Here is a 19,883-nt window from a genome sequence, read left to right as displayed (position 1 = left end):
TTCATCTAAACAAGAAGACGAGAGTGCTACACTTTGGGCCATGGGCATGATTGCATATTAAGAAAAAAAAAATAAAAGGAGGGAAAAAAGAAACACCAAACAGAAGAGCTGATAACGAATGATACCACATAACAATACTGTAATATCAGGTATGTGTGTCTGTGGATGTATTCAGGGGATTGATATTTAGAGAGCATAATCAAGAATCTCTAACATAGGAAGAAAAACTGGGCCACATTATTTTCCCATGGCTGAAAAACTTTCCACTGGCCTGGCTTCCAATTATAAAAACACTGAAGTCCTCAGCCATTACACCAAAGCTTGTAAATTTCCTAATGAATATTTAAAATAACCCTATGGAGTTTTTTAATGTTAATGCATTTCAGCCTTTGACTAACACGAATATCCTACAGGGCTGCCATCGTGTTTAGCTACATGGTTAATTCCATTCTTTTCTTTTAATGCTAAAATAAAATACCAGAGGAAAAAAAATAATAAATCTTTGCTTCATCTTCTCCTGGTGTATATTTTATGTTTTGTTTTTTTTTTTTTTTTCTTTTTTTACCACAGTGAAGTTCCAGAAACAGAGCAGATGCACACAGCCAGTTTCTTTCTAGGCTCTTACAACACAAAGTGACATGTGCACTCCCCCACCCCCCCAAAAAAAGCAATTATTGAAAATCAATACCATAATAACGGTGAGCAGCACTGTGTTTTTTCCTTGATAGCCAATTATGAGCAATTTACTAAAGTTGTCAACTCATGGCAAAACAAATAGTGTTAATAGTATAGATTTCATAAAGACCTATCTGTCTTGTTATTGCTGCAGTCTGAGCGGTGTTCCAAGTTCAGGCTGGTAATGGAGCAATAACTCACACAGCAATGGAGAGAGTACCATCACCAGCACTGGTTGCCTTTGGAGCAGGGGGACTGAGCACTGCCACCATGCAATATGTCCAGATGTGATTCCTTCCCCATAAATAACCACTGGGTTTTCATAAGAAGGTAGCAATTTCTTACGTATTTTTTGGGTGTTTTTTGTACAGTGAGATAAACCACTGTGATATTTTGAGAAGAATTTGGGGACTGTGAAGTTAATGCTGTATTTTTGATTGCTGACTTCAGGCCTGAATGCAGGCAACAGAAGTTTGCCATGTGTCTGCATAGCATCTATCACAACAGGAACTTCTCATCTTCTCAGTACTACTAGCATGCCAAATTATGAGCCAAAGGAGTATAAAAGTGATGTTAATGTAGTAGATGAAGAGTTTGGTATCAAATCAAACAGACTTCTTCCTACTGATGACAGTGTTACTAGGCAAAGTTCTGCCAAATTGCTTTAACTGTGGAAAGCTGTCTCTCATACATTGCAGGAAACATGACAGTCTCTGCCTTCTTGAGAAGAACACGGAACTGATCTTGACACTGCACACTTGCAAATGAGTTGTCACAAAGCAGGGCAATGTCCTGGTTTTCTGTGACAGAAAATGGCAGCAGGGAGAAGGTAAGTAAAAACCTCTGTGGATCTCAGGTGTTATCACCCGGGGGAAAGCTGTGAAGGGGGTAAGTTTCTTTCTCTGGTCTGTGGAAAATTCTTGGATGTCAAGGAAACTCATGTGTGGTCAGACATGCTGTGTATGTCTGCACAACTGAGCTTCCCAATGAGTGTTTTTCTTTAAACCCTTAAAAGTGTGCTAAAAGGTATTCTGATACCAGCCTAGGGCGTGCTGAGGAGGAGACCCACCTCATGCTTGACCTGTCCAAGTGGTCTATGTTCCTGCTGAAAGCCCTGGGAGGATGGGAAGGACTGCACTGAGCACATGCCCACCCAGGCTGAGCTCAGTTCTTTAGCTTTCTCAAAGCTCAGGCTTTGAATCTGGACTGTAAGGCTGGGGTCCAGCCCAAATGATTGATGAAAAAGCCCTTTGGGGCCTGGGACTTTAGCCCTATGCTCAGGTTTCTTTGAGCTTCAACTCAGCTGTCCACCTCTCTAGGAAGGCACCATTCCTAGTCCCAAGCTTTGCCTCTGTGTAGGTGCAAAAACAAGGTGTGGGAACACAAACCAATGTCAGCAAGTGTTCGCTCCTGTGCATATATGAAGGACAGTTGTGCACAGACAGTTTTCAAGCTGTGTCCATCCTCTGGTCTCCAAGAAGCACATAAATGCACAATAACAAGATATTGCTTTGGGGAACAGACGGAGAAGAGAAATGAGTCTTCTTGTAAGCTCCTACTCTTCCTGCCCTCTGAAAGATGTGTGCGTTTATTTGGTATTTAAATAGAGTTTCCTTCTTTTTTATCCCTTCCCTGCTAAGCACTAGAGGAGTGACACTAGCCTCTCACTTGCAAGGAGCTGGCAACAGCTGTGTCTGGTGCAATGTCTGCCACACATGTGGTGCTCCCTCATGACGGTCTGGTGGGAGTCTGAAGGCAGCAGCAGCACTTGCTGGCAATTTTTAAACACTGATCTGCTTTCCTGGGCTTTGGAGCAAGTGCATGCTCTACTCTCCTTCCCTAGGAGCAGCTGTCAGTAAAAAAGGGGTGTCTACATTGGGATCCCACTCCAAATGCTCCCTTAAGCTGCCTTGTCTGCTTTAATCTGCAATCTCCTTTCCCACATACTGGAACAGCTGCTCCGCTGCAAACTCCAGCTGGTGCCCATGGGGTGCCTTAAAAGCCTTAAAATGTTTCTCTGCTGGAGACTGTGAACATCTCCTTTGCCATAATCCCATCTGCGTGTGGCAGGGGTGGGAGTTGACATCTCAACTTTTCTGGATAACTTGAGCAAGAAAATCTTTCTGGAAAATAAAGGGTTGATTTTTCTTCTTCGTGCCTAATCTGTTTCTAGCTAAACTGAGCCTGATGAGCAAATTTTAGATGCCTCTTTAAGCATTTGCAGATCTCACTAGCAAAGAAAGGAAACTGGTTTTGGGAAAATAAAAAACAGCCTGTACATGGAGGAGAAATTGGAATCAATTTCCATGTCAGGTTTAAGATCTGTTTGAAAGTTGAAGTTGGAAGCTGAGAGGCAGAATCAGGTATGGTAGCGATGAATCAGGGCACTCTGTTCTATGAGATTTCTTCACTAGCAGACATAAATTCAAGAAGCCAGCTAATCTTAAGTGATTTCTACCATCTTGGGTTATGTAGGAAAGAGAATTGGAGTTCTCGGAGCCTTGTCATGTTGGATTTGTTCTGACACTGAAACAGAAGGGGAACTATCTCCCTACTTAACAGTGAATGGGTGGATATGGGGATTTGTTTAGCAGAACAGAGCAATCTCCACAGCCATTTAAAGACATGAAGTAAGGAAGAACAACCTTTTCAAGTGATTTCGTAGGTAAAGCTTATTGAGACAATGTTAATAAAATTTGGCCAAGATGCTGTCACTAGTACAGCTCTTCTTGAGCAAAAAACCAAATGATCTTTAATTGATCATAAGTTGTGAAAGACAACAGATAGTTTTGACAACAATAGATTAATAAACTGAAGGAGTGTCACCAGTGAACTTCGCAATATATTACCAATGGCGTTTTTCCAGTCATGACCAGAGCACCGAAGTAAGCCTGAGTGATGAGTAGCACAGCATAGCAGGAGAGTAGTTCACTAGATCTTCCTTTCCACACACATACTAGTGTAGAGGAAGTACAGAGGAAGCCTCAAATGGAAAATAGAAGGCCAGAAGATTGAGAAAGGAAATGCCTCATGTAAACGTCCATCAGTTTGGAGAATGGTGTTGTTACTAGTCACTACATCTCTGTCTATTAGATGAAGGATTTTGCTACTGTTTTTGTGTAACTCTGTCTCTACTACTTGGCCAAACCCTAACAGTTATTTTGCAGAATCCCTATTTCTGGAAAATGGTCCTCCCCAGAGAAGGACTTAGAGTCTTTCTCTTGAGATTGTTTGCCTGAAAGTCAGGCGGCTTATTGCTGATCCTTGTAGACGGATTGTCTCTACTTCCACAAGTATAGGAGAGTTGTCCCTCTTGCCTTTTCTCCATGTCTGCTGCATGACATTATAATGAATATTCACAACATCTCACTCTGTGCCCCTAATATAAGTGTCTTAAATTAGTAGCATAGACTAATTTTTCCTTCTGTAGCCTTCTCTAGATGGCAAAACAGAATATAAGCCCAAATTAAATGTGAATGGTCCTCTGGAGCAGCATCTCTCTCCCTCTCTGTTGTCTACAAGTAGGCTCTAGAAAAGTCACACCCTAATTTAGGTGCTGAGTTTTGGTGCCTCATGTTTGCAGGCCAGTGTGAGTAAATGTCCTCTATATGTTGTATGCTATCAACACCATCTCATCAGTGACCTGGTCTGTGAAAAGGTGTTGTTGGTAAAGCACTGTTTGGAGAAAAACAGCACTAAATCTCTTTGTCTTGAATAATGTATTTCATACACTGCCTTTCTTCTGGTGTGTGAATTGTGTGTTAATAGCTTGCAGTTTTCTCACATTTGTTGGTTATTTGAAACTATTGTCAGAATAATTACTATGAATAATTCTTGATCTGTAGGTCTTTTGCACTCATTTCACTGGGATTATTTGAAAACTGAAATTCATCTTTCAAACTGAGTTGGCTTTTATTGGTCTCATAGATCATAAAATATATTTCTTTTCACAAAATTGACTGTTGAAAAATAGTATGTATTGTCCTATGAAGAAAGACATTTGGGTCCGTGATGAGTAAATCTCATCTGTTTGTAGGATCTATTTGGTTTGTTTAAACTATCATTCATAGAAACAACCACAGTATTAGACAAACTCACCAGTTCACCTAGCCCAGTCCCCTGCAATCTCAGGTAATCATATAGTAATTCAAACATTTGAGTCTTGATTCAAATACTTACAGTTTTCTAGTCTATAAATTAGCTGAGAAGTAACTTCCCTTATGCTTTTGATCAACTTACAAGTCCTGAAAACATTAACCCCTTTCTTGTGGACATTTTATTTCTCCTATGTCTCGTTGACGTTGCACATAGTGAGAAGGAGAAACATGGAATATAAGAAAGGTAAGATGTAAGACTGGAAAGAATCTCAGGTCCCTGCCATCACCAAGTCTAGGCAATATTTTAAAGAGGAAAAGTTAAATATTTATGAGCCTTAGAGAACAGTTTATTTTGGATTAGTTTTGCATATGAAAGTTTGGGTTGGTTTCTTTTTATCTCAGGAGGCTCTGTTGTGCCTGTTAGTCACTTCTCTGCAGGAGTACCTCAAGGAACTTCCTATTGCTTTTGTGAATAAACTGCAAACATTCATATTGGCTGTCTGTTTCTTGTCCAGAAGTGAGACCACGTGTGGAAGTCCATTTTAATATTTAAGGGATTTTTTTAATAACAGCAGTACCATGCTCTGCAGCATATTCTTCTCATTTGCACTGGAGAGCTGTTTTGTTTTTATGTGCATCCCACAGAGTAAAAGCAGACAGATAGAAACTAGGGAGTTAGTTCTTGAGATACTTCTCTGCTAAATTATCTTCTCAGTATCAGCCAAAAATAGTTGGAGTAGTAATGGTGAGTGGCAAAAATGGTAATGCTAGTGAATACCAGCATGACAGAAAGCCCCCAAAATGCTAACCCCTTCATGGCTAGGCTTCGCGAACGAAGGTTTGGGAAGGCACTACCCATGCTTGTTGCAAGCATGTTGGTGGCTAAAAAGGCCAATGCGAGATAGACACGTCTGGTTGCAAAAGGCACAGCAGAAAGACTCCCCACGTGGTACACTCTGCAAGGCACGATTCTTTCTGCGTTGCCTTTTCTCCTCAAGGATGATCCTGCTTGCTTTCTCAAAAGCGTCAGCAGTGTTATAGATAGTGGGTCTCCAGACTTCCCGATTGGAGGCCAGAGTAGACCAGTTATGTTGGTCAATATGGCCAAGGCTGAGATGTTGTTTCAGAGAGTCCTTGTATCTTCTCTTTGGGGCTCCTCTCTTGCAGTAGCCGATGGCAAGTTCACCATAAAGCAAGATCTTAGGGAGGCAGTGGTCCTTCATCCTTGAGACGTGCCCTGCCCAACACAGCTGTGTTCTCAGCAACATGGCCTCAATACTTGTGATAGCTGCTTGCTCTAGAACAGATGTATTGGTCACATAATCTGACCAGTGGATGTTTAGGATTGTACGGAGACAGCGTTGATGGAAGCGTTCTAGGAGACGCAGGTGGTGGCGGTAGATGACCCATGATTCAGATCCGTATAAGAGAGTAGACAGCACTATGGCTCTGTAAACACTGATCTTGGTACTTTTCTTCAAGTGTTTATTTTGACAAATTCTTTTATGGAGTCTTCCGAAAGCTCTATATGCCTTTGCTAACCTGTTGTCTATCTCTCCATCAATCTTACCATCCGAGGAGATGAGGCTACCTAGGTAATTAAACTGCTGGACTGATTTGAGCTCTGATTGGCCAGTGGTGATATGGGGATGATGGAAGACTTCCTGAGGTGCCGTCTGATAGAGAACTTCTGTCTTTTTTAAGCTGACTTCCAGCCCAAAAAGCTCAGCAGCGTCTGCAAAGCAGGATGTTAAACGCTGCAGAGCTGCTTCTGTGTGGGCAACAAGGGCGGCGTCATCAGCATAAAGCAGCTCCCAGACAAGATGGTTTAAGGTCTTGGTGTGGGCCTTCAGTCACCTTGGGTTGAACAGACTTCCATCAGTATGGTAGCAAATGTAGATACCGTCCTGATCATCGAGGTCTGCTGTGGCCCTTTGGAGCATCATGCTGAAAAAGACTGTGAATAGGGTTGGTGCAAGAACACAACCTTGTTTCACACCATTAGTTATTAGAAAGGGCTCATAAAGTGCATTGCCATATCTGACTTGGCCGTGTTGATCCTCATGGAGTGATATGATCATTTTAAGGAACTTGGGGGGACAACCTAAGCATTCCAAAATCTGCCATAGACCTTTTCTGCTCACAGTATCGAAAGCCTTGGTGAGGTCAACAAAGGTTACATAGAGACCTTTGTTCTGTTCCCTACACTTCTCTTGCAGTTGTCTGAGAACAAATACCATGTCTGTGGTACTCCTGTTGGCTCTGAAATCACACTGGCTTTCAGGTAGAATTCCTTCTGCTGTAGTGGGTATTAATCTGTTCAAGAGCATTCTTACCAGGATTTTGCCAGCAATGGAGAGCAGAGTAATACCACGGTAATTTGAACAGTCTGATTTAATACCTTTCTTCTTATACAAAGTGATGATGACTGCATCATGAAGGTCTGATGGTAGTTCGCCTAGTTCCCAACAGCATACCACAAACTCATGAAATTTAGCATGGAGCGCGAAGGCACCCATGTTTCCAGACTTCGGGTGGAATTCCATCAACCCCAGCTGCCTTGCCAATTTGCACCTGCTGTATGGCCTTAAGGGTTTCTCCTAAAGTGGGGGCAGTATCCAATTTGTATTTCACCAGTTGTTGTGTGATGGACTGAATTGGGGTTGCAGAGCAGTGCGGGTTCCGAGGGCACCTTTTCTTCCGCTGCTGCTGCAAAGCGTGGCCTTAGGCACGTGCCACAGGCCGGCACCCCATGAGCGGCAGGAAGGCCGGTGAGAAAGCCGCGGGGCTCTTGGCCGGTTTCCTCGGGCGGCCCAATGACGGGAGGAAGACGAGAGCCGAGCGAAAGCGCAGCAGGGAGTGCGGGACTGGGATGGCCGAGGGGCACGCAGGGGCCCAGCAACATCCAGCCTGAGCCGGTGGTGGCTGCCGGTTCCCCGAGGGCCCTGGGAGAAGGCGGTGGTGAGGGCTTACCTTTTAGTAACAAGCAAAAAACCAATTCGGTATCATCTACACCTCATCCAATTTAAATCCCATAAATCAGTTTTTGTGAATCCTTATTTAAACAACCAATTCAGACTCTCGTTTCTGTGTTAAAAGTAGCCAGGTCTCAAAGCCTGTCTTTCAAATGTTTTGAAACCTCCACTATGGTAACATGAATGCTTCCACTGTGTACCATGGATATAACGCTTCTGGGCACACTGTTCATCTTGTCTAGGTACTTTGAAAAATATTTCCCCTAAATGCAATGTTACAGTACAACAAAGAGACTTTGGGATGTGAGTTTTAGTTGTCTTTGTATTCACTGAACCCCAGCAAATGGCTGGCTGCCCAGCACAGTCAGAAACAGGAGGTTATGGCAGTCCTGTTCCAGAAACATATTTGAGCAGCAACATGGCATGCAGTTTGCTGATTTAGGTGAATAATACTGGGGGCATACATTACCTGCTGTAGGATGCCAGGAGATCATAGGGCTGAAACGGATCTTGGGAACTTGTCTGGTCCAGGCTCCTTTCCCAGGATGAGTCCCTGGTGTCTGTCGCATTGTGGCATATGTTTATCTAGCTTGCAGTGACGCTAACACCACTGCTTTGCCAAGCAGTGTGTTCTGGTGTTCCATGGTTCCTGCTATTAAAAAGTGTCTCCTAGATATAGCTTAAATCATTCCATCTATTATTTCAGGCCACAATTTTGCAAGTTACCGAACACAGGCATGAGGAAGATATCCTCTTTTTGCAGGAGAACTTTTACAGACTTACTAAGACGACTCTTACTAAGCTTCTTCTCATATTTATTACTTAAATACTTAAAGTTCCTTCAGTATTTCCTTCATTTCAATTTGTGTCCTCTGGATACTCATTTTTGTTCTTCTCTCAATTATACCTTCTTGCAGTGCCTAAATAATGGACTCTTGTGGGGACTTGCTTAGGAATGTGAAAGGAACTGGAAAACTTCATACATCTTTTGAACAGTGTTTTTTTTGTATATATGGTCTGGTACATTGCTTACTTCCTTCAGAATGGCATGATGTTGCTACCCTGATGCTAATTTAAGGATAATTCCTGATAATATTAATAATACACTTCTAAATTAAACCATTGCCTGTTTCTAGCTGAGTGTACTTGAGTAGCTTAGCTGATACATGGCCATTTCATTTTATCGTGCTGTACCTATATTCTAAAATACATTACCAAAAGCTTTACAATTTCCTTTAACTATGTGAGCACAGCTAGGCAGACTATTCGGTGTAGGTAAGGATATGAGCTTTACTTGAACAAGTACAACATATATTTATTACTTGAAAAGAACCTAAACCAAATAGCTTTCCTCTGTCCCACAGTGAGGAAAAAGATTGTTTTCAATGTTTTAGTTGTCAGTTTGCTTTCCTCATGAGGTTCTCATAAGCTCTGTCCTGATTATACATGAGGAAACCCCATACTGTATACAGTATGGGATTTCCTCATGTAGTACCATGAGAATACTATAGTATTTCATGATAAGTGAGGCCCACACACAGTGTTTGCAAATGGAGGTTGTGAGCTGGAGGAATAGGGAGTGTTGTTTTGCTATTTGTGGCCACAACCCCATCAGGGCTGGAACCAGACAAGGTGGTGGGGTGGGTTATTCAGCTGTCTGAACTATGGCAAATATTTGAACACCTGCAGGGAACAGAGAAAGGGAGATCGTCTTTCTCAAGACTTTCTATTCACATCCAACTTGCAGCTTTTCTAGGCATTAAACTAATCACAGACTAATAAAGAGTCAAACAGAACAAGAGGTTCCAGCACAAAGAACACTCAATGCTGTGGATGAGCTTCAGGAGCGAGGATGTTGAGGAGATGTCAGGAGCCCTTGGGCCCTTCCTTGCATCTGCCACTCACCAGTCTCCTGATCCGCATTCCTCTAACCATCTTGCACGTGAAAAGTAAGAACTGTGACTTTCTCTTATTCCATGCTTGAATAGTGCTTAATAACAGCCTGTACATACTACTGTAATATAAAATACACTAAGAAACTTTCCTCAGACACCTACTGGAGAGTTGTCCAGTAAAAAATTAGGAAACGATGTAAGGTGCAGTTTGCAATACACCCCAAATAATTATTCAGTGAAGATGTAGTGACCATGGGTAGTTGACCAAACAATACAGTATATCAGCTACAGAGATATGGGAGAAATGGGAGAAAACTGTGATTAGGAAATCCCCTTGAAAGTAAACTGGTCTTTAACTATCTGCTGCTGAGTTGTCTGTGAGTGACTTGGCAAACAAGTAGGTACTTTTGATGTCGGGACTTTCAACAGGAATGGGATCCAGCTGCTCATGCCAGTGGTTACTGTTATGACTGTGCTTTTGCTGTTTTAAGTATCTTTTGGTTAATTTTGTGTAAATCTGGACTCAGCTAGTCACCATAAACAGGGAACCATTTTAATTTCTGTTTTCAGAAGGGGAGGTACTTACAAGCTCCTTCCAGACACCAGATTTGGTTAATAACAGTACCCACCTGCTTTGCCACAGTACATCTGTTTTAGCTTTTGGTGTTTGCAATACATCTGAAGTGTTTGATCATCTGTGCAGGTGTACAGACAACCACAGAAAAATGAAGAAATGGAAATTTCCCAAGGCAATGACAAGAAAGATATTTTCATCTTTTTACTTGCTCTGAGACCTGAAGTGTGGTAGAGCTTAGGTGGTCAGTTGTAGGCACAGGAAGGATATTTTTGAGATTGCAGGAAACTCCATGAGGTGACGGTTTACTTGCAACAAGAACAGATACAAAGCTCTGACTTAGCCCAAATTATCTTGAGGTGTGAGGAGTGAAGGGCTCGGATCCCCATTCAGTACTTCAGTAGTGCAAAGTCTCATCTCTGCCAGTAGAGGAGCACTTCAGTTTAGAGAGATGACAGAAGCTCCTGTAGACTGACTCACATCAGCTTTTTTGCCACTCAGTGTATGCACCAATAACTGCAGAGGAACAGGTTACTCAGAGTTGGCTTTAACAACAATCACAATAAGTAATGGGGTATATACTTCATGAGCTACCCAGCTTTGAACTTTGTGTTGTCACGGTCAGATGGCTGTCTTGCCACCTCATTTGCCTGATTTAAAGACATGACTATGCCCTCTGTGAATAATGTGTGCACTGTCATCCATAAGCAGGTGGAGGTAAGCCTTCTCCAAATTGTATCTACCCTGTGTGGGGAAGAGAAGGAAGTAGTGAAACCCCTGACAAATTGCATTCCTTGTGCCCTGCTGGGCTTCTGCTGGTGCTGCTCAGTGCAAGATGACTTGGGCTCAGGCTGTTGCTGCAGCACAGAGGGAGGTTTAACCCTTTATTTTGTGCTGCTGAGGGCAAGAAACCTAATTATGATTTTCTGTGACTCGAAGTTCTTGGTAGCTAAATGTGTGTTGGACCTCTATCCCTCTGCAGGGCAGAGAGAGCCAAACTGTTTTTTTCCTATATGGGAAGCAGGTGCTTAGTGAAGAGCATAAATCCTATAGAGCTAGGGGGAGAAAAAGAAAAAAAAAAAGCACTCAGTAAAATAGATGCTAGGGAAAAAAAATAAATACAAATCAGTAATTCTGCCACCAGGCACCTGCTGGCATTGTCAGCAAAATTTAGTAAGAGAGGTGTACTCAGCCACATGTTTTGCAAGTGCTTTTTTCGAAGCTTGTTATAGGTCTCTCTGCATGTTTATTTATTACTGTCATCACAGCACTTCATTCAGGCTTTTAAAATGATTCTGAAAGGCATGAGGTTTAACATCCACAGGTCTGATGTCATGCTTTAACCTCCAGGAGATGACTAGCAAGGGTAGCAGCTGGGTGACATTTCCCACACTGTTCCAGCAATGTGGCTCTGAGTCTGCCTGGAAAACTAAACGCTTGGGGTGAGATGAAGAGGTCATCTGCACACTCACACCATCTGTCCTTGACCTTTCTGTTGACAATATCCACAAGATGTCCTTTCTGACAGCTGCAGTAACAGAGTAATTTTGTGATAGGGACACATGTTCAGGCTGAAATCATCCACTCATCTCATCTGAGCTGCAGAGCAGCCATCAGAATGTTAGCACCTTTTGGCTGCTCAAACAACTGCTCTGGTTTTGAACTAGTGGCCTTTTGGTGACAGGCTCTGATATCCTGTTACCAATTCCCAAGCCATCCAGCTCCTCTGAACACACGCACACTCAAAAAACAATTACATATAAATGCAAATGTCTCTGAACTGCCAAGTGATAGAGGTGTGACCTTCACCTGGATCGCGTAGCTTATGTGGGACAGCATGAACTAAAGGTAAGCTGACACCTTCAGTGTTGTCTTGGCAGTTTGTGAAACAGACTCTAGCCCTATGCCCTTGCTGCTCTTTGCTTCCTTTCACCTGCACCCTCTTCATGGACAATAAAAATGAGATGCAATACATCACTTTTGTGATGGCTCTATTTTCAGTTGAAATGAGAGACTGGGATCTTGCAATGACTTGTGAGATTTACATTCATCTGTTGTATCAGGTTGTTAGGAAGCTGTGGCTCTGGTCACTTCAAAGTACTTGTTATTTTGAAAATTGGCCAGAACTTCAGCTGTTGTACATCAACACAACTCTGTTGCTTCAGTAGAACTGATTTACTCCAGCTGAGGATGTGGCCTCATATCACATGGCTGTTTTTTAACTTAAAAATATATATATAGTGCTGTCAAGTACAGGACAGGCAGAGTTCAGTATGAGAGTAAAGGAGAATTCTTTGTAAGAGGATCTTGTTCCTTTATAAAGACATTTATAATAAATGATTAAGAAATTATGTGTTCCTACATTTGCTAAGCATGCCACGTTTGGATATAATTGTGTTACTTTGAATATTATTGCTTCCATTTACAAAGTGAAATTCCAGGCCTGCTCTTTGAAAATTTGTCCCTTCACACTTAGTAAATCATGATTATACTGTCACAGTGGTTACCAGTGGACCCTGAGGGTCAATGGACTGCTTCTAAGAGAATCAGAGAAGGTAACTAAGAAAATCAAACCTATTGTTAATAATGTTGAATTCATCACGCAAGGATGAGCAGCACCACTGAAAAATGTTTCAGGGATGGTAATTTGTAAATGGCTGGAGAACGTTTTCAATAAGGTTATATTTCTTTCCACCTTTTTCATTGTTTTTCTTCGTGTTCTGTTCCCATTTAATTTTCAGTCTCCTTCTAATGGTATGTTTATGTTTTCTTTCCTTTGACAAGACAGGATCTTGAGTCTTTAAAATGTGTTTGCCTGACCTATACCAAGGCATTGGTGAATGTTAAGATACTGTCCCCATCCTCAGAGCTTCAGAAGTGGCCATCAGTGCTAGCACCTGAAGATGGGTTTTAGGACAGAGCCATCTGTCCAGATGTGATATTCCCATCCTAACAAATCAAGTGCTTTGTGAGTTAGCTGTGTTGTGCTTGGACTTCTTAGATCTTTGCCTTTCTTATCTTCCTACCATAAAAGATCATACTTCGAAGTCTTTCAGCTGAATATGGGCCTTATATGACAGTGGTGATCCTGGTGAAATCCGTGACAGAAATCCATGGCAAAGAGCTGAACAGATATTTATGGTAAAAAGGTAATTTCTTCATCGAACAACACACAGTGTAGACAAAGTGCCTTTAACAGCTCCCTGACACAATGCCGACCTGTACAAATGGAAACTCTCTGGCCCTGAGCCCTTCTTTGTGCTGTGTTCAAATTCTGCCATCAGCAAAGCATGCAGATCTTTGAAGGAGTTTGCTCGCTTGCTTTTTCATCCCATACTTCTCCCTGAATGCTGATGGCTTTGGTGGGACATAGGGAATGAATTTTCTTCAGACACCTCATCAAACAAGGACCTGAAAAAAAAAGCTCACTTCTTACTGGTTATTTTGAAATTGGAGTCAGTTTAGAATTTCCAGGGCAGAATCTCACACAGGCTAACATATACACAGTTGAATTGAAAATCCATATAATGAACACCAGGATGGGAAGCAATGAGGATTAAATGCACATATCATTGTAACTTATGCTAACATTGATTGTAAGGGAGAAACTTTGCTGCTAGGTACTCTTCAGTCTGAAGCAAGAATTTGTGTGAGTATTGGATAGAAAGACCAGAAAATACATCTGAGGTTATATCCACAGCTTCTGTGAGTTACAGTTATTCACAGGGTAGTAACCCTCTAAGGGGTATGAAAGTGCTCTGCAACTAAGGTGTCAGGAGTAACTGAAAAAATAGAGTAATTTTTTTCAATTACTTGTTTACCAAGACATAAGAATAGCTAAAATTTGCCCATTTTCAGCATGAAAATGGCAACATGATCATTAGAAGTAATATCCCACACAACCTTTTTTTTTTCTAAAAAAGGGAGGTACTTTTTCTTTTCCATTCTCTCTCCCTTGCTGTCAATAGAGTAAAAAAAGACATCAAGGAGGAAGAAGAGAATAACATGAAAAAAAAATGTCGAAAGGCAGAAATAGTAATATTAAAAAATAAATGTTCCTGTTTTCACCTCAAGAGAAAAAAATTTTGAAGGAAATTAAAATAATCTTAATGTTTTTATCCAGAAACATTTTTTGATAAAAAACTATCTCCCTTACCAGACTCATTGTGGTATTTATCAACAAGGGGCTCAGCAACATCACATAATTAAAAAGGTGGAGTCTTAAAGTTAGATGTGAAATAGCAGTGGAAGAAACATCTCTGAACATATTTAACTATCCACTATTCTGTTTAAGATTGTAACAGAGCAAGTTGTTATAATACCATATAAAACCATTCCCAGTTTCCTTCCCAATAATGTATTCTTGTCTTCTCTACTCCGGGCTGGCCAGAGCAGTTGTGCTGTTGCATAGCAAGATTGACTGAGGAACTTATCTGGCTTAAAAATAAACCAGGAAAATAAAAAGAGATTTCCAGATTTCTCACCAAATTATTGGGAAGCCATCAGTGTGAGTCCTGGCACAAGAGAAAAACCAGATATTCTGCCTGGAAACACCTTGGCTTTGTGTGTAGGTCTTGTCCCATGTTTCAGTCAAGGTCTCTGGGGTGCTGACTTCCCCTGGGGAAATTTTGAAAATGGGGTCTTCTGTACTGTACATGATGGGAGTTGACATGAGACTGACACAGGACCTTTTCATATGAGACAGGCAATGCAGTTTGCTAAGCCAGAGCTCTGCTTCTGCCCTAACTTTGAATGTGTTGACTTCACTGGAGCTACCTTTCATTCACATCATAGCAGGTGGGGAGATATTTACTGTTGAGTCTCATAACACTTTAACAAAGGAAAGCTGAAAAAAAAATGCATTGGTCTTCAAATTCTGTAACTTCTGAATGTTTGCTTACAGGGATCTAAATGCATCATATGACCTAAAGTATCAACACAGCACCTACCTTCCAGGCACATATTAACAGTTCTGTTTCCTCCAAATAGGCTGAGAAACTGAAGCACTGAAAAATTAAACCCAAAGCCACAGAGGAAATTTGTGCAACAACTTGAACTAGAACTCGAACCTCCTTCAGGAGTATTTAACAAAGTAAGCTATGCACATATGTGTCCTTAGAAGTAGTGTAGTGGGATCTACATGAGGACTGAGTAGACAGAAATGTTCGATACCTTTTAAAGTGGTGTAGGAAAGCAAAGTAAGCATCACGCAGTAAGTGCCCTTTTGATCCGATTTTTAGCCATCTCACACTTCTGTATGATATTTGCCCAGGCTGGGGTGAACACCTGGCCTAAATAACTTGTCCCTGGTATATACAGAAGAGTTTGGATTTGCTTTCCAATAATTTTTCACCGTGGACCTTTTTTAGTGTATTCCTTCAGTACCATTAGTGAGGCAGTGCAATGTCATTTTTCTAAGGTCCTGAATGGTTACTTCTCCAGGTAGGGTGATTATAGGCATGATGGAATGAAGTCTTTAGTCAAGTGTAGATCTTATCTTCCCATGTAACAAGGTAGCCTAATGAAATGAGTTTTATTCAAAGATCTTGTCTCATAATGCTTCAGAAAAACATGATAAATTGAATGATTCTTTTAGCAAATGCATCACACAAAGCACTGGCATATTGCTTATGAAGTTTAATTTTGTAATAGTTCATGGGATATAATGTACCTGTAGCTATTTCAGTGGAATGAATTTTACAGGCTCATTACAAAAGCAGAACTGTTGTCCCAAAATATTGCTGTTCTTGTTGAAGTGTTGCTCAGATTCAAGGCAATTTGCATGTATAACCTCCAAGGAATTTCTGCATCTCACTTTTTAATTTTTTTATTTTATTGTTCTATTAATATGAACTGTGGCAAAACTCTTATTTAAGTAGTGAGAGCCTAGCTGTTATTAGCTGTGGTTTTACTGACTAAATGTGGCAGACCAAATCTAAATTCAAAAATAGACATTTTTTTTAAACTAAGAAAATTTAGGTCATTTACCAGCTGAAATGTAAAACTAGACAAAAATAAAAATATTGTGATTTGGACATAATTTTTTTCTCTTGGATTTCAAATGTGGTGGTTTTTAACATTTCTTAAGACATGTATTACCTTTAATGGGAAGAAGACTGACCCAAATAATTTAGGAAAAGGAGAAGTTACTCTCCCAGTACAGCTGTTTCCAATAGCAATTCTGCATTCTCATTACTGTAGAATAGTGCATAATGTACTGAAGCTTGAGAGGAACCTTGAGTGTACACTGCTTGTCCTTCATTGTCCATTTGGACCTTCCTGAGCTAGAGCTGTAGTGAGTCTGAAGGAAAGCACTTTTCACTCCCCTGCATGCAAGACTTTCTGAGATTTCCAAGTGTGTTCCCAGGAGCAACGGGCTTCTCCAGGCTGAATAGACCAAGTGACCTCAGGCACTCCTCATACGGCTTCCCCTCAAGGCCCGTCACCATCTTCATTGCCCTCCTTTGGACACCCTCCAACACCTTAATATCCTTCTTATATTGTGGTGCCCAAACTGCACACGATATTCAAGGTGAGGCCACACCAGTGCAGAGCAGAGCAGGACAATCCCCTCCCTTGACTGGCTGGTGATGCTTTGCCTCGTGCCCCCCCACTGGACATGGTTGGCCCTCCTGGCTGCCAGGGCACTGCTGACTCATATTCAACTTGCCATCGACCAGGACGCCAGGTCCCTTTTCACAGCACTGCTTTCCAGCATCTTATTACCCAGTCTGTATGTACATCCAGGGTTGCCCCATCCGAGGTGCAGAACCCATCACTTTCCCATGTGGAACTTCATGTGGTTGGTGATTGCCCAGCCCTCTAATTCCTTGAGGTGTCTCTGCAGGGCCTCCCTGCCTTTTAGGGAGTAAACAGCTCCTCACAGTTTTGTGTCATTGGCAAACTTGATTCGTATTCCTTCCAGTCCTGCATCCCAGTCATTTATGAAGATGTTGAAGAGCACAGGGCCCAAGATGGAGCCCTGTGGAACCCCACCAGTGACAGGTCACCAGTCTGGTGTCACCCCACTCAGTATTACCCTCTGTGCTCGATCCATGAGCCAATTGCTCACCCACCACATGATGTGTTCATCCAGCTGTGTGCTGGACATTTTGTCCAGAAGGATCCTATGAGAGACCGTATTGAAAGCTTTACTGAAATCCAAAAAGTTTACATCAGCTGGCTTCCCTTGATCAACTAGGTGGGTTACCTTGTCATAAAAGGGAATCAGGCTTGATAAGCAGGACTTTCCTCTCATGAAGCCATGCTGGCTGTGACCAATGACTGCGTTGTCTTTCAGGTGTTTTTCAAAGGGACTTAAGTTTCTGGCAAAGCATTCACTTGGTGTCTCCTGGTCCCTGAAGGCTGGTGCCGTGACCATTTCACCATCTGTCCTTTCTTAAACAAGGGAGTGTGTTTTTAAGTGGTGGTTCCTGAAGGAGGCTAAACTCATCTTCCAGTGTGTGCTGTGGTTATAATCAGTATGTATACCGACCACCTCTTCAACTTGAAAACAGTGTGAGAGCAAGAGCTGATATAAATCCGGGTCTTGCCTATGTATTTTTTTGAGGTGCAAGAGGCATGAGCTCCTAGACTAGGGATCCCTAAAGCAATCCCAGACAGAACTCGACACAGACTATAAAAATTCTGAGACTGTCACAACAGACTGGGCTCCTTACTTTTCTCTAGTTTTTTCTCAGCTCCATTATTTCTCCCTGCCTTTTTCTTTCCTACAATATCTTTAGAATTAGAATGCTCAAAAGTAACAAGGATAAGTTTGCAGAAGCAGGATCAAAGAACAGAGCTGAAGTCTATTGAAATCAATGTGAATTTTTCAAAAGGTTAGAATACCACAGGCTTTTTTCATTCTGTCTTTTTACGTTGTTTGTGTTACAGTAATCTTCAGAGGAGCCTACTGAAACTGAAACCCCACTCTGTAGGCCATTGCTTACCAACTACTGGCTAGATCCCCAGCTTCCCTGGATTCACTGGAGTCATGCCAAGCCTGAGTAGCGAGGCTCTGAATCCATCTCTGCTGCAAACATCTCACTGGATAGGAAACACCTGGGCTCAGAAAGCTCAGATTTGGAGCCTTAAGTTTCTAGCATAGCAGAAACACTCATTACTGCTAACATTAACACTGCAGTGGGGAAGTTGAGTGATTTGCCCTAAGTCATGCAGTAGGCTGTGGCAGGATTGGGTCTCCTGAGACTCAGACTCAGACTCTCAGTCCTTTTCTCTATGTCTGAGGATATGCTGTCTGAGCATTGTGCCACTCAGTGAACCAGTTCCAACAGCAGTTTCCATGTTTTTGGGAGTGAATGGGAGAAGTCCATGGGTGCATTAACTAGGAAGAGCAAGTGTGGAGCCTTTGTTGGAGTCTGAATGCACATTTGAAATGTTTTGGCTTCTGAAGGGTAACAGGCTAGAAAGCAGTGAGCTGTAATGTTATCTCAATTCTTGTTATTTGATCTAGTTGTAATGAAATGCTTCTTTTATTGATTAATACAAACCTCTAATTTTTGTCTCTTGTGTGAATAAAATGAACTTTCAGTAACTTGTCTTTGAACACTGCAAACTGTTGAAATATATTTAAATTAATGTTTTTATATTAATCTGCAAATCATATTCAGTTTGAGAACCTGGACTCTTGAGACTGTTGGTTCTCTTTATTCATTGTTTATTTCATTTCAAAGCACTGAACGATGTTTCAGGGGCTGCATCTTGTACAGTTTGGAGTCTTTCCAAAGATCTTTCCAAAGATTATTGGTTAGGATGTCCATGCCATTTAGCTTACAACTCCTTATTAATGAAACTATTAGAGCACTGAACATGGTAGAATCTATCATGGGATAAAAGATTGAAAAATCTCTATGGAACTGAGTTTGAAATCTATATAATGTGTGCACTGTATCGTACATATATACCACAGTCAGTATCTTTAATCACATTTGGTGTTTCTGTCTGTCTGGATATACTTCACAATTTTTTCTTCTGTAGCTTCAATTAGTGCTTAATGAACTTAGCGAGAGTTAATTATTAAAAAGTGACTTCAGGGGTCAAGCCTGTTTTACTTAGATCCACAAAGACATAGCATGAATGTGGCTTTGCCACTATGAAAATTGTAGCGTAAAGACCATTATTTTTTTTAAATCAAGGAATAAAAAGCTGACCAGTCTAAGTATTCCTTCCACAGCACATTCTCCAGTACGCATTTATAAAGAAGCAATCTACCCTGCATTCAGGTGTACCACTCTTACAAATCTAACAGCAAGTATCCATTTAAGTCTGACAGCATCATTCAGTTCTTTTTATGTTCCTCCTCCTTGCTGATTTAAAAATGTTATGAAATTGAAGCAGACTGCTGTAAGTACAGTGACAATATGTTATTTTCCCATTAAATACTATGGGATGTGGTGTTATGTGCCTTGCTTCAATGCTTGTGATAATTAAAGACTGGGGAGGGGTGCTGAATGCAATTCTTTTAAATGACACCAGAATCACAATGTTAATGCAGAGTCAACATGCCTACAACATTTTGGATTTAAATCTGTAATTTTTTACAGGAAACATTTGTGTTTTGATTAACGTCTTGTGCTGTCTTTTTAGCATTTGAGCTGAATCTCAAGCTGGTGTAGGATATATCTATACTGCTCTTCCATCAGAC

This window comes from Pseudopipra pipra, chromosome 2, assembly GCF_036250125.1.
Source record: "Pseudopipra pipra isolate bDixPip1 chromosome 2, bDixPip1.hap1, whole genome shotgun sequence".
NCBI classification, from domain to species: domain Eukaryota; kingdom Metazoa; phylum Chordata; class Aves; order Passeriformes; family Pipridae; genus Pseudopipra; species Pseudopipra pipra.
The sequence above is the reverse complement of the archived record's forward strand: the minus strand, read 5'-3'. Positions refer to the sequence as shown.